Source organism: Saccostrea echinata, unplaced genomic scaffold (genome assembly GCF_033153115.1).
Source record: "Saccostrea echinata isolate AGI-Se365-2 ecotype Australia unplaced genomic scaffold, CSIRO_AGI_Sech_v1 ptg000054l, whole genome shotgun sequence".
In the NCBI taxonomy this organism is placed as follows: Eukaryota; Metazoa; Mollusca; class Bivalvia; order Ostreida; family Ostreidae; genus Saccostrea; species Saccostrea echinata.
Genome location: NW_026889803.1, coordinates 68,013,195 through 68,026,298, shown reverse-complemented (window position 1 = coordinate 68,026,298; position 13,104 = coordinate 68,013,195). Strand labels below are relative to the sequence as shown.

Genomic DNA, 13,104 nt, shown 5'->3' with positions numbered 1-13,104 from the left:
AGGACACCGCAAAGAGGAGCATCCCTCGCAAAGAGCTTCTCTATAAATGCAAGGGAGCATTCGAAATCGATCCCGATGCAAATTACGTCACTTCCGTTTCGCACAGGACATAACCCACACACGATCGATTGCGTTACTATATCCCTCCAACTCCGTTGCGAGGGGATAATCAGATTTGCAAGGTGTGTACCAAAGCTATTAGAGGTATCCCTCATCTTCCTCTATCGCTCAAATGCAATATGGCTCAGATATTTTTATATACATGATTTAACTCGTCTTTTATACATTTCAAAGTTGCATATTATCCCAAAATCACATTTAAATTTCCAAAACATAAACATTTTGGTTCTGAAAAGGAAAATGCCAATTTTACTTCAACTGAATGGAGTATGCAGCTACAACTGTTAGTCATCTATACCCCACCCCTCTAGATAGCTGATGATAATTCAGATCATGTTATATATGCAGAAATGTTAATTTGACTTTTCTAAACAAAATGAGGATGGATCATTTACTTTTTTCATTCTTTAAGGTGTTGGACCAAGACTTTTTTAAAATCAATAATTATTGTTTTTTGCACTGGTCCCACCCTGGTGATAAATATTGCCTGGACCCTGAGTTCGAAGGTCAGGGGCATACTGATTTTGTCATGTCTGTTATTTTTCATAAATTTAATCTTTCCTACATTTTTATGAGAAGAACAATAAAGAAATTTGAAAAGATCTTTATGAGGTCTAGTTTCCTTAGCAATCGCCCATTTGTTTCATGAAGTTTTATTTCGGTAGGGTCCAAATGTTAACGTTAACCTTTCTTATAACATCTGAAAAAAAAGGTTTGAGACTTTATTTTGGATTTTTGGCTTTTTGCACATTTTTTACCCAGAGCTAAATCAAAGAGGATTACAATTATGGAAACTATACATTCTCTATTTAATAGGTTTCTCTTTTTGACACCAACTAAGAAAATTATCTTGATTTTTTAAATAATGACAACTGTGAAAACTTATTTATAATATGTGATAAAACGAACCTAAGAATGCACAAACTCTTGCTCTAATAGTCACAGAACATGTTTTCCTTTAATGGGGATAAAACTTTTGTATCAAAGATGAAAGATACATGTATAGTACAATAGTATAGTACCTTTTAATTTTTGTTACTTAAACTTTAAAACTTTTAGAAATGAACACTTCATATCAAAAGCCAACAATTACCCGGTACTGCTGTTTTACCTCTGCAGGCATGCTTATAAATTAAAGCTATCCTTAAATTAACGACCACGAGAATAAAAAGACATGTCTATGGTAATTTTAAAAAGCGATGTTGCCAGGAAAACAACTTACAATTATGAAATTAACATTGTCTAATTAAATCCAATATATTTGGTAAAATTTCATTTTCATTAATTGAAGTATTAAAAAATTTATGCATCTAAAGGTTAAAACGTACGAAAGCCAGATAGGCTCATTTTTGATAAGACAAAAAAAAAAATTAGCTCGTTATAACGAGATAATTATCTCGTAATAACGAGCTAGTATCTCGTTAAAACTAGTTAGTATCTCGTTATAACGAGTTAGTTATCTCGTTGTAACAAGATAATTATCTCGTTATAACGAGTTAGTTTTCTCGTTATAACCAGTTATTATCCCGTTATAACGAGTTGGTATCTCGTTATAACGAGTAAGTATCTCGTTATAACGGGTAAGTTATCTCGTTATAACGAGTTAGTTATCTCGTTTTAACGAGTTAGTTTTCTTGTTATAACGAGATGGTTATCTCGTTATAACGAGTAAGTTATCTCGTTATAAAGTGTAAGTTATCTCGTTATAACCAGTTAGTTATCTTGTTATAGCCAGTTGGTTATTTCGTTATAAAGAGTTAGTTATCTCGTTATAACGAGTTAGTTGTCTTGTTATATCGAATTAGTTATCTTGTTATAACGATATAATTATCTGGTTATAACGAGTAAGTTATCTCGTTATAACGAGTTAGTTATCTCGTTATAACTAGACAATTATCACTTTATAACGAGTAAGTTATCTCGTTATAACGAGTTAATATCTCGTTATAATGAGTTAATATCTCGTTATAACGAGTTAGTTATCTCGTTATAACGAGATAAAAATTAATTTAAAGTGTTTAAATATCTAAGTAAAGAATAGACCATTATAATAGGAAATATACAAAAGCGATTCGATCAAATTTGTTTGAAGTGTGTGTGTTTTTATGGAACAACAACATACTAGTTTTTTTGTGTTATGCCTTTGATTATTATTGTTTATTGAAAAGACCGAAGAGAAATATACGGAAACATATGACCGCCTCATGTTGTTGTTTTATACCTTAAAATTGCAGAATTAGTGTCATCTTCAAATAGAATGTGCATAACGTGAAAATTTTGTCAAGGAGATCAAAAACAAAAAGATATACTCTGGCTGCTTTAACTGCCCTGTTCAAGCTTTGTTGACTTTGTTGAAATTATTATTTTTGCGTAACATTTGTCGCTATAAAAATGCAAAGAAATAATCCCATTATTTTATATATTCCGGATTAAAAATGTCGATATACCATTTGTAAGGCTTTAACGTCCATATTTTGATTAACCCTTGCCTGTTAACAAGGAATACAGATCAAAATTCAATGTCTGACAAAAAAATAAATCACGTTGTTTTTATCATCAATTCCTCCTTCCCCTCAATAATAAATATGATGAATTTAATTTCAAGAACTAACTTACGAGTATTTGCCATTATTTTCGGGAGATATTTACTCAGGTAAAAAAAAATCTGGAGGAAGGGGCACAAAGATACTCTTGTCCGCCCCCTTTTCAAAAGTGTTGGTTGGGACATTAGCCCCCTATTAAAACGCCAATGATCTAACTGCTGATGTCTCACCATACCCCTTCTTCAAAACAATTCTGAATTTAAAAAATAACATATGTATCACACTGTAATCGTATATATTATTATATGTTGCATGAACACCTGCGATATGTTGCATTTGTATTGTCTCTCATATCTAATTTTAGCGGTATAGAAATTGATATATGAAAGTGTATAAATCGTCCAAAACATGTCGAAATAGTGTCATTCATCCGAAATAGCTGTCATGAATAAATTGACAAAGTTTGAAGCAAGTATATTCGGTAATATTATTTTAAGAAAAATATCGCATCCTAATGCAACAATTTGAGTAGACGTTCACGAATTAATGTGTAAATGTGTTCGCCTTAGATTTGCTATACGTATCAAAATATGATTATTGACAGCGAGATAGTTCAAGATTTAATCATAAGTAAACCCCAGAGCAAATTAAATTTTCAACCATTTATCAATTGTTCAAGTTAAATTTGATTGATAATTACTAGCTAATAATTCAATGGCATTAAAAACTACAGCCATTTTTACTATATTGCTATTAAATCTCGAAATAACGAGAAAACTATCTCGTTATAACGAGATAACTTACTCGTTATAACGAGATAATTATCTCATTATAACGAGATACCAACTCGTTATAACGAGATAACTAACTCGTTATAACGAGATAACTATCTCGTTATACCGAGTATTTTTTCTTTCTTATCAAAAATGAGTCTATCCGGCTTTCGTAAAAACGCTCTGAAGTAGGTTCAATTAAACCCTTTTAAAATATATACAAAAATATCAGTAATTAATTAATTGTTCTTTTTTTATTCGGAAGGGGGCGGCGGTAGGAGGATGCAGTCATGTGCTACTTTTAATATGCCCCCTAACCTTTTACATTGTAAAACCTCGGGTATCAATCGTGAATCCAAGCATTTTTTCCAATGGGGGAGGGGACACGCTCATCAAAAAAATCTGATTCAAAACTCGGGGTGACTCCATGAGCACCCCTCCCCCTCCTGATCATCTGCACATGCTTATGATGGAATCTGGAAATAGGAATTTTAATGAAACACTTGTTTTCAAAAAAAAAAAAAAAAAAAAAAAAAAAAAAGGAAAAAAGATAAATGCTTAGAATTGAACTACAGACATCTTTACTTAAGGCCAGACGACACGTTACTCAATTATATGTTTTGTATTGTATACCTTGGTATTATATCAAAAATTATTCATAATTGTCATTGTCTTGTGATTTCTTAATTGTTTTCAATATGTTTAAAAATAAGTACACCAGTAATTGTAACGTTGGCAATTCAAAAGATTACCTATATGGATTATATAGGAAATATCACCCTCTGGTATCTTGCCCAAATGCCTGATAGGGTACCTCAATTTTTGGTGAGGAAACTTGTTTAAGTAGCAATACTTCAATGGCAAATTCTTGGGAAAAATTATATATTTTGAGAAACGCGTCGTCTGACCTTAAGATATTCCTATGACGTTTTTGGTTTACACACCAAGACGTATCTTAAGATATTCCTAAGATACATGTATGTCCTAAAAAATATCCTTAGACACGTCTTAAGACAAATCTAAGGATTATTTTTTTACATGACATGAGCAGTATGTGCACTGATGCGATGCGAAATTTCGTTCACAAGTGCGTGACTAAAAGAACAACAAACAAGTTGACAAAGGAAACGCAAGGCATGCCCATTGCTAAATTTGAATTATCTTTTCTCCTCTTCAGAAAGAAAGGTTGAAAATGTTGATAGTTCCGAAATTTGAGAATCGCCAAGTCAGTTTATAATGGTCGCCAATTTTGCGACTTGTAGAAAATTTTAGGCGTCAATCAAATATTTTAAGCCCCACGGCGACTAAATTAGTCGCCAATTAGAGCCCTGAGGACTAAGGTTTGTTTTTCTTGCTATTAAATAAATGAGTCAACCATTGTTTCGTACATGTTCTCAATAGTTAGATAGATGAATATGAGAGAGAGAGAGAAATTTTCACGGTATGGAAAAATCATAATTGCTCCCTTTTCCTTAAGACAAATGCGATACTCTGTCACATTTCGACCCCTACATCTACCGTATTCTGAATTCTATTGTCTCTATATTTTTTTGAAGATTTTTTCTTTTGAAAGGGGAAAAAAATCATGAAATTCAATTTATTTCTTTGACTACTTTAATTAACTAAGTAGAAAATTAACTAAAGTAGTCAAAGAAATCAATTGAATTTCATGATTTTTCCCCTTTCAAAAAAAAATCTCTAAAAAAATATAGAGACAATAGAATTCAGAATATTATGGTAAAAAAAAATACAATTTGAAAAAAGTTGATGACCCCCATACAATTCCCCAAACTGACGTTCTGCACGTCTAGTTGACTCGTGTCAGGTGCAGGACTAACCCTCAAATCACAAGCAACTATGGTGTCCATAAGATTCTTAAATTTCTGTAACACAAAAATGGCCCACACACAGTTTATCACATCCCACCCCGACCCTTATCAAATGAAAATGATCTGATTGACACAGCATTAGGTTTTAAGTAAACTCTGTGTCTAGTTAGATTCTTCTCTCTGATACAGCTATGGCTCACACCAGAATTCCAACATTTTTCTCCTTGTGACCTTGTCTAAATAATACCTGATAAAAGTCATAACACAAAATATTTTCTCTGGAGACTGTGTTCAAGTAATACCAGGTCAAGGTCATGACAAACCCATGGTCATGTCCATCTCTGTGTAAGATATAAGCAGAAGCCATATAAATGCTTTTTTCAAAGTTATGGCCATGACATGGCAATCCCTCCTCATAACATAAACAGACAGACAAGGCAATTCCTATATACCAGGGCCAAGCTTTAAAAATTCTTGGTTTGCAGTTGTCAACCTAAATTTTTAGAATGGGCGGTATTTTTTTTATTTTTCTAAAAAAATGTAGTTTTCAAATATGTTTTAACTAACAAAAATAGGCTTACTTAACATAAGCTCCTCTTGTTATAAGTCGCTGATTGATAATACCAAAAATCGAAAATGAAACATGCAGTTTCACTATCCTGAAAGCTTGAAGCTTAAAAAAAATAATACAAAATAGCTGGAAAAAGTTTGGGTCAGGTGCATTTTCAGTGGGTTACTAGGCAGCTGAAAAAAATTATTTTAGGCCCAGGCTCTTCATTTGAAGGGGTAAGATAACACTGATAAGGTAACACTTTTATCAGTTAAAGATTATGTATTTATTTCTCAAAGTGAGGAAAACACACATAATAGTATTCACAATCAAGTACTTTACAACAGTGACCCACAAACACGAACAGACAAATATCTATATCATATATTTAAACTGATACTGATCCAAAAACCATAATCAGACACATTCTAATACAAAAAATCTTAAAACAGTGAATCACATTCTATGAAAGTAATGATTACTCAGTCATCAAGAAACCATAAACACATGCATAATTGAACTGCCATAACCAAACTTCTACAATGTTTTGAACAAACATTCTATGACAGTGACCCACAATCCATGAACAGACACATACATGTATATATGACAGTGTTCAACAAAGCATGAACATTTTCATATATATGTATGCATATACACAAATGTCTTTACTCAAAGGCACAAAAAGTCATGAACAAACTACAGGAAAAATGTTAGAACAAACAATCTATGACAGTGACCCACAACCCATGAACAGACACAAACACTTATATATGACAGTGATCAACAAACCATGAACATTTTCATATATATGTATTCATGTACACAACTGTCTTAACTCAAAGACACAAAAAAAAGTCATGAACAAACTACAGGCAAAATATGAGAACAAACAACCTACGACAATGACCTACAATCCATGATAGAACAAACAATCTATGACAGTGACCCACAATCCATGAACAGACTCATACATGTATATATATATGACAGTGATCCACAAACTATGAACTTTTCATATATGTATGTATATACACAAATGTCTTTACTCGAGGACACAAAAAGTCATGAACAAACTACAGGAAAAATGATAGAACAAACAATATATGACAGTGACCCACAATCCATGAACAGACACAAACACTTATATATGACAGTGATCAACAAACCATAAACATTTTTATATATATGTATGCATATACACAAATGTCTTTACTCAAAGGCACAAAAAGTCATGAACAAAATAAAGGAAAAATGTTAGAACAAACAATCTATGACAGTGACCCACAAACCATGAACAGACACATACATGTATATATGACAGTGTTCAACAAAGCATGAACATTTTCATATATATGTATTCATGTACACAACTGTCTTAACTCAAAGACACAAAAAAGTCATGAACAAACTACAGGCAAAATATTAGGACAACCTATGACAATGACCTACAATCCATGATAGAACAAACAATCTATGACAGTGACCCACAATCCATGAACAGACACATACATGTATATATATGACAGTGATCCCCAAACTATGAACATTTTCATATATGTATGCATATACACAAATGTCTTTACTCTGGGACACAAAAGTCATGAACAAACTACAGGAAAAATGATGGAACAAACAATATATGACAGTGACCCACAATCCATGAACAGACACAAACACTTATATATATATGACAGTGATCCACTAACCATGAACATTTTCATATATATGTATGCATGTAAACAACTGTCTTAACTCAATGACACAAAAAAGTCATGAACAAACTACAGGTAAAATATTACAACAAACATTCTATGACAGTGACCCATAACCCATGAACAGACACATACATGTATATATGACAGTGAACAACAAACCATGAACATTTTTATATATATGTATGCATGTACACAACTGTCTTAACCCAAAGACACAAAAAGGTCATGAACAAACTACAGGCAAAATATTAGAACAAACAACCTATGACAATGACCTACAATCCATGATAGAACAAACAATCTATGACAGTGACCCACAATCCATGAACAGACACATACATGTATATATATGACAGTGATCCACAAACTATGAACATTTTTATATATATGTATGCCTATACACAAATGTCTTAACTCAAAGACACAAAAAGTCATGAACAAACTACAGGAAAAATGTAAGAACAAACAATATATGACAGTGACCCACAACCCATGAACAGACACAAACACTTATTTACATGACAGTGATCAACAAACCATGAACATTTTCATATATTTGTATGCATATACACAAATGTCTATACACAAAGACATAAAAAAGTCATGAACAAACTACAGGAAAAATGCAAAAACAAACAATCTATGACAGTGACCCACAATCCACCATGAACAGACACATGCATGTAAATATGACAGTAATCCACAAACCACATATACATGTATGCATATACACAAATGATACAAAAATACATAAACAAACTACAGAAAAAAAATTGTAAAATGTTAGAACAATAAATAACCGTGACCCACAATCCAAGAGGTTGAACCGATATGACAATGACCCACAAACTATACACAAACTATGGGACAACCAATATACCAATATATAGAAATATTTACCTCCTGGAGAATATTGATATACAATTCAAGCTTTGATACTATAATTAACAAGCATTTTGACAATCTAAAAATAAATTATTAAATTTTAGAACTAAGATTTGATTTTATTAACTTTGTTAGTGTAAAAATCCTTCAAAAAATCACACAAAATACGAAATCTGATGTACAGGTTCTAGACAGACATTACTTGAAAAATTGATGTCACTTTATAATTCTTTTTTTCCTATAGAATAGATATATATTTTATCACCTCTGGCTTGTGAACATGACTGTTTAGTCTTTATTTATCATTTATTGCATAAATATTTACATTTCCAATGTCTTTGTCCGAGATAAAATTACAAATTGTAAAAATACTTTATTTCTACATAAATCTACTAGTTCATCGATAGGCGTGGTTAAAAAAAAATCACGTGCGGGGCGGGACAAATAGAGACAGAAGCGGGGCTATTAGCATGGGAATTTGGGAGCATGTAAATATAAGGAATAACTATCAGATTTTTTGGATTCATGACGATGATCAATCGATTGGCTTGCGTGATAATTTTATGCATAAACGCCTTCGGCGTTTATGCAAATTATCACGCAAGCCACTCGATTGATCACATCAGGAATCCAAAAAATAAGACAGTTAGCTTTAAATGAGTTTTAATAAAACATAATTTCACCACGCGAATTTAATTTCTTGTTCGTCTCACATCTGGTGAAAAAAGTAAGAGCGGGCAAGAGATTAAATAATAATATTATTACTTTTTTGTATGCAAAATTTTTAGGCATAACATGAAAAAAATTGAGTGACAATTATATTTTTTCTACTTTTTTCTGATTTGTAGAGTAAACAGATTTAAATTATCAAAAATAGAGCGGAAATAAAACAGAAACTGGCACAGAATTTCCCAGGTGCAGGAGATTTAAATTAATATTATTTGTATAGCTTTGTTCAAATAAGAGCGTGCGGGTCCGACAAGCAAAACATTAAATTGGAATGGGCTTTGTATTTGATTTTATTTATGAAAATTGATAATGGCACATGTCACATATTCACATCAAAACTTATCACATTATCACTTTTGGAATTGCAAAGCAGTGTATCAACAGACTTTTCATATTTGAAACTAATTATTTTTTTTTCTGCATAATAAAGCATAATTCAAAATGTACCGGTAGTATTTTCAGATTAAGATGGACTTAACTGTAGAAAAAGACAGTTTTATATTCAGTCCACATATCAGCTTCAGAGCAAATAATTAACCACACACACATGAACACCATTAGGGTCTTGGCTTATCTGCGGAAGAAGTTTATATTCTGCAAAATGGTCTTCACTGGTTTGTGGAACATGTGCAAGTTTTCCATCAGGGTCTGCCTCAATAATCCACTCTAAGGAACATGCAAAGAAGAACTGACAATGTAATATAAGTTATGCTACAAGTCTTGTATTGAAATTTCCTCCTATATTTCAGAAGAGTTACACATACCTGTACTAAATTGCCTAAGCTGTTGAACATGTGAATTTACAAGGTCCTGACTAGTCTGCACAATCTGTGGAACATGTAGAAATGCTGCAACAGGGTTTGCCTCCAAAATGCTTCCTATAATATATGTGCAAAACAAAATTAATTGTGATTATATTTATGCCTACAACTACATTCAGATACCTTTAATGTAAGCTATTTCGATGCATTTTGAATAGAAATTTAACATGCTATTAAATAAATGTTTTTAACATAAAATAAATTAATAAAAAGTATCAAATAAACTAATTGTTTTTTTATATAACACTAAACAGCAAGGGCAATGGTCACCCAGGTGTAAATTGTACAATCAACTGAGAAGTCCTATTAGGTAGACCCTAATTGTAAGGACCATTATGACAATTTATCAAAGGATCTTGGATCAGGCTAAACAAGAAATATACTAAACTTCAAAGTTCGCAGAAATGTTCTTTCTATAAATATCTACTTGATGGGTTTTACCTACCGTATTATTTAAGAAATTCAATTCTGACTAAGTTTCAAAAATGTATATCAAAGTTAAGATTATCTTCACACCTTTTAGCTATTGAAACTGGATATAATAAAGCAAACAGATCCCACTGGAAATGTTTTTTTGTGTCATACTTGTGTCGAGGATGAATATCACTTTCTACTAGTATGTCCTGTTTATCAAGATTATCAATGCAAATTATTTCTTTTTAAAAAAAACATCCATACGTATAAATTACTGCAATTGTTCAATACTAAGAACTTTAAGGATATGTGTAACCTAGGTATTACAAATATATTTATTATAGCATGAGGCAAAGAGGTGATCCTGTACATATAATCAAATATCAGCTGTCTCATTTAAAGTCATCATTTTGTAAGTTCTATGGTCGATACAATGACCTTGTCAGCAAATACAATTTATCATTGAGTCAAATGCTGACTGACGTTTTTCATACTAATTGTTAGACCATTATTTACACACTGAATTGTCGACGGATTTTTCCGTTATTTCCCAATCATGACAAGGAGCACACGGCGGGTGTGACCGGTCTGCAGGGGATGCTCACTCCTCCATGGCACCTGATCCCACCTCTGATGTTTGGAGGTCCGTGTTTGCTCTGCTCCTATTTTGTATTGTATAATGGACTTTTGAGCTTGAATACTGTTCATTATCTCCATATATTTCATATCAAGGTGATCTTGTAATCCAATAATAATAATCACTCTAACCTTGTCTTAGAGGTATTATTTTCAATAATTTACTTTATTTAGGCCAAAAAAAAATAATAGTCTTGTTTTTTTTAAATTTTGGAAGAAAAAAATCTCGAATTTCCGGAATTTCATCGTTCTGTCACCATAATCGTTTTCTGTGTTAACATTTCATGAAATTCTTGTTTTAAATGTGGACTTTCATAGAATACCACTTGAGTTTAGTCAAAAGACATGAAATTTGATTTTAAAAGACAATATTGACCTGTGACATGTTTAATTTTATCTTTTATTAGTTCATATCCAAAAAATGTTGTCGAAAAAAAAAATAAAATGAAAATATACAATAAAATAATTTTCCTACCTACCTACCCTATTTCTTTTTTCAGGCTGGTAGCAGGAAACAAGACTATTTTTTTGGTCTTATCTAAAATATGGATCACAAAAAGATGTTGTTTTTTCCCCATCAATTTAATTAATTCATCATTTTCACCAATTGCTATTTTCCTATTCTTGGAAAAAAAGTTCACAAATTAATATATTTCAATGTACGTGATGTAAACTTCAGAAACTTGCATCTGCTGAACATCAATTTTAGTGCCCTTGTAATCGTAGATTCGGGGGTATATAGTTTTTGCCCTGTGCATCCATCTGTCTGTTTGTCCGCAAAAAAAATCATTAATCATCAAGTCGTAATGTTATGACAGCATGCTTTAATAGTGACTACTTATACAGTTTGATGGAACCACGGACCTATACTATACGTCCCTGACAGAATGGCATCCAAACGTCATAAACTTTTTAGAACCTGACCTTGTTATTGAAACATTTGGTCAATTGCTTGCATATTACAATAATTAAGTGTTTTGGCAGCATTAATAATGACTGTTTAATGGGTTAGGTACGTACTATGTAATAATAAGTAAACATGACAAACAGCTGGCAAAGTCCTGTCTCAATAAGTGTCAAACTTGGTATTTTCTTTTGAATAAATTTTAATTCTAGGATCAGTCTTCTTGTGTTCCTCTGTGTACTGTACAACCATAAGGGTGGTTGTACTAATAAAAATATTTCCTTAAACCTAGCAAATTGTTTATAGTCACAGTAATACCTTACATCTTTGATTTAGTAAAGACATAAAACATACAGGGTGTTAGTTCCTTGTTTTACTAGTGTTATTCACAAAATATTTTCATTATGGCAAGTGAAATATTCTGAAATGGTGGCCAAAATTTTTTTTAGGTCCTCATTTAGTGACCTGAAAGTAAGTGTGACTTGGAACACTGTTGGGTAAAACATTTTTCATCTCTTGACCTCTCAAGAACATTGAAAAAAAAAATGCACTACAAAGAGGATGCAGCGTATCAAATTTGAAAATCCATTATTCTAAATATTTACCTGATGAGTGATGAACTCCAAGGAAGATTGTCCATTGGGCATGGGGATCACCATAGTCATATCTGATCTCCTTCCCTCTATCAATATCCCTTCTTGCAAAGAAAAAGCCTGGAGTAGTTGTTAAACACTTTTAACTTCTCATAACATGCATAAGATGGGGTTGTCTATAGCTGCATCATTAACCTACTTTCCAAGCCTTTGGAAGCTGTCAGATGCATCAATGCTTGTAAAATGATAATGAAAACCATAAATAAAAAGTTTAAAGTTACATATAAACATAATAACATATATGATGAAATATTAGGACTGCAGGAACAATACAGGTTTTATGCAACAATCACAATATAGTAGTCACAATATATGAATCACAATGTATTTTTCCAAAAATAATTTTTGTTTCATACAATTTGCAAGAGTAATAAAAATCCCTGCCACTGTATGATATTGTTCAATTATCGTACACATTTTAGAGTGCAAGAAAATTATGTTATTCTTTACTCTAAAAAATTGTCATCCTAGTGAGACATGACACTCTGCAATTTGTTGTAAAGATATAAAAATCCATATAAAAAATATA

At 31.9% G+C, this 13,104-nt stretch overlaps 1 protein-coding gene and 1 long non-coding RNA gene across 2 annotated transcripts in view; both read right to left on the bottom strand.

Annotated features, from left to right (window-relative positions):
- LOC133171739 (agrin-like) overlaps positions 1–13,104 on the bottom strand; it is a 67,209-nt gene that overhangs the window by 26,657 nt on the left and 27,448 nt on the right. The window lies entirely within an intron of this gene.
- On the bottom strand, positions 9,425–13,081 carry LOC133171740 (uncharacterized). The gene is made up of 3 exons (XR_009718857.1): positions 12,528–13,081; positions 9,912–10,025; positions 9,425–9,813 (listed from the first exon to the last, which is right to left on the bottom strand). It is a non-coding gene; the product is annotated as an uncharacterized LOC133171740 (long non-coding RNA).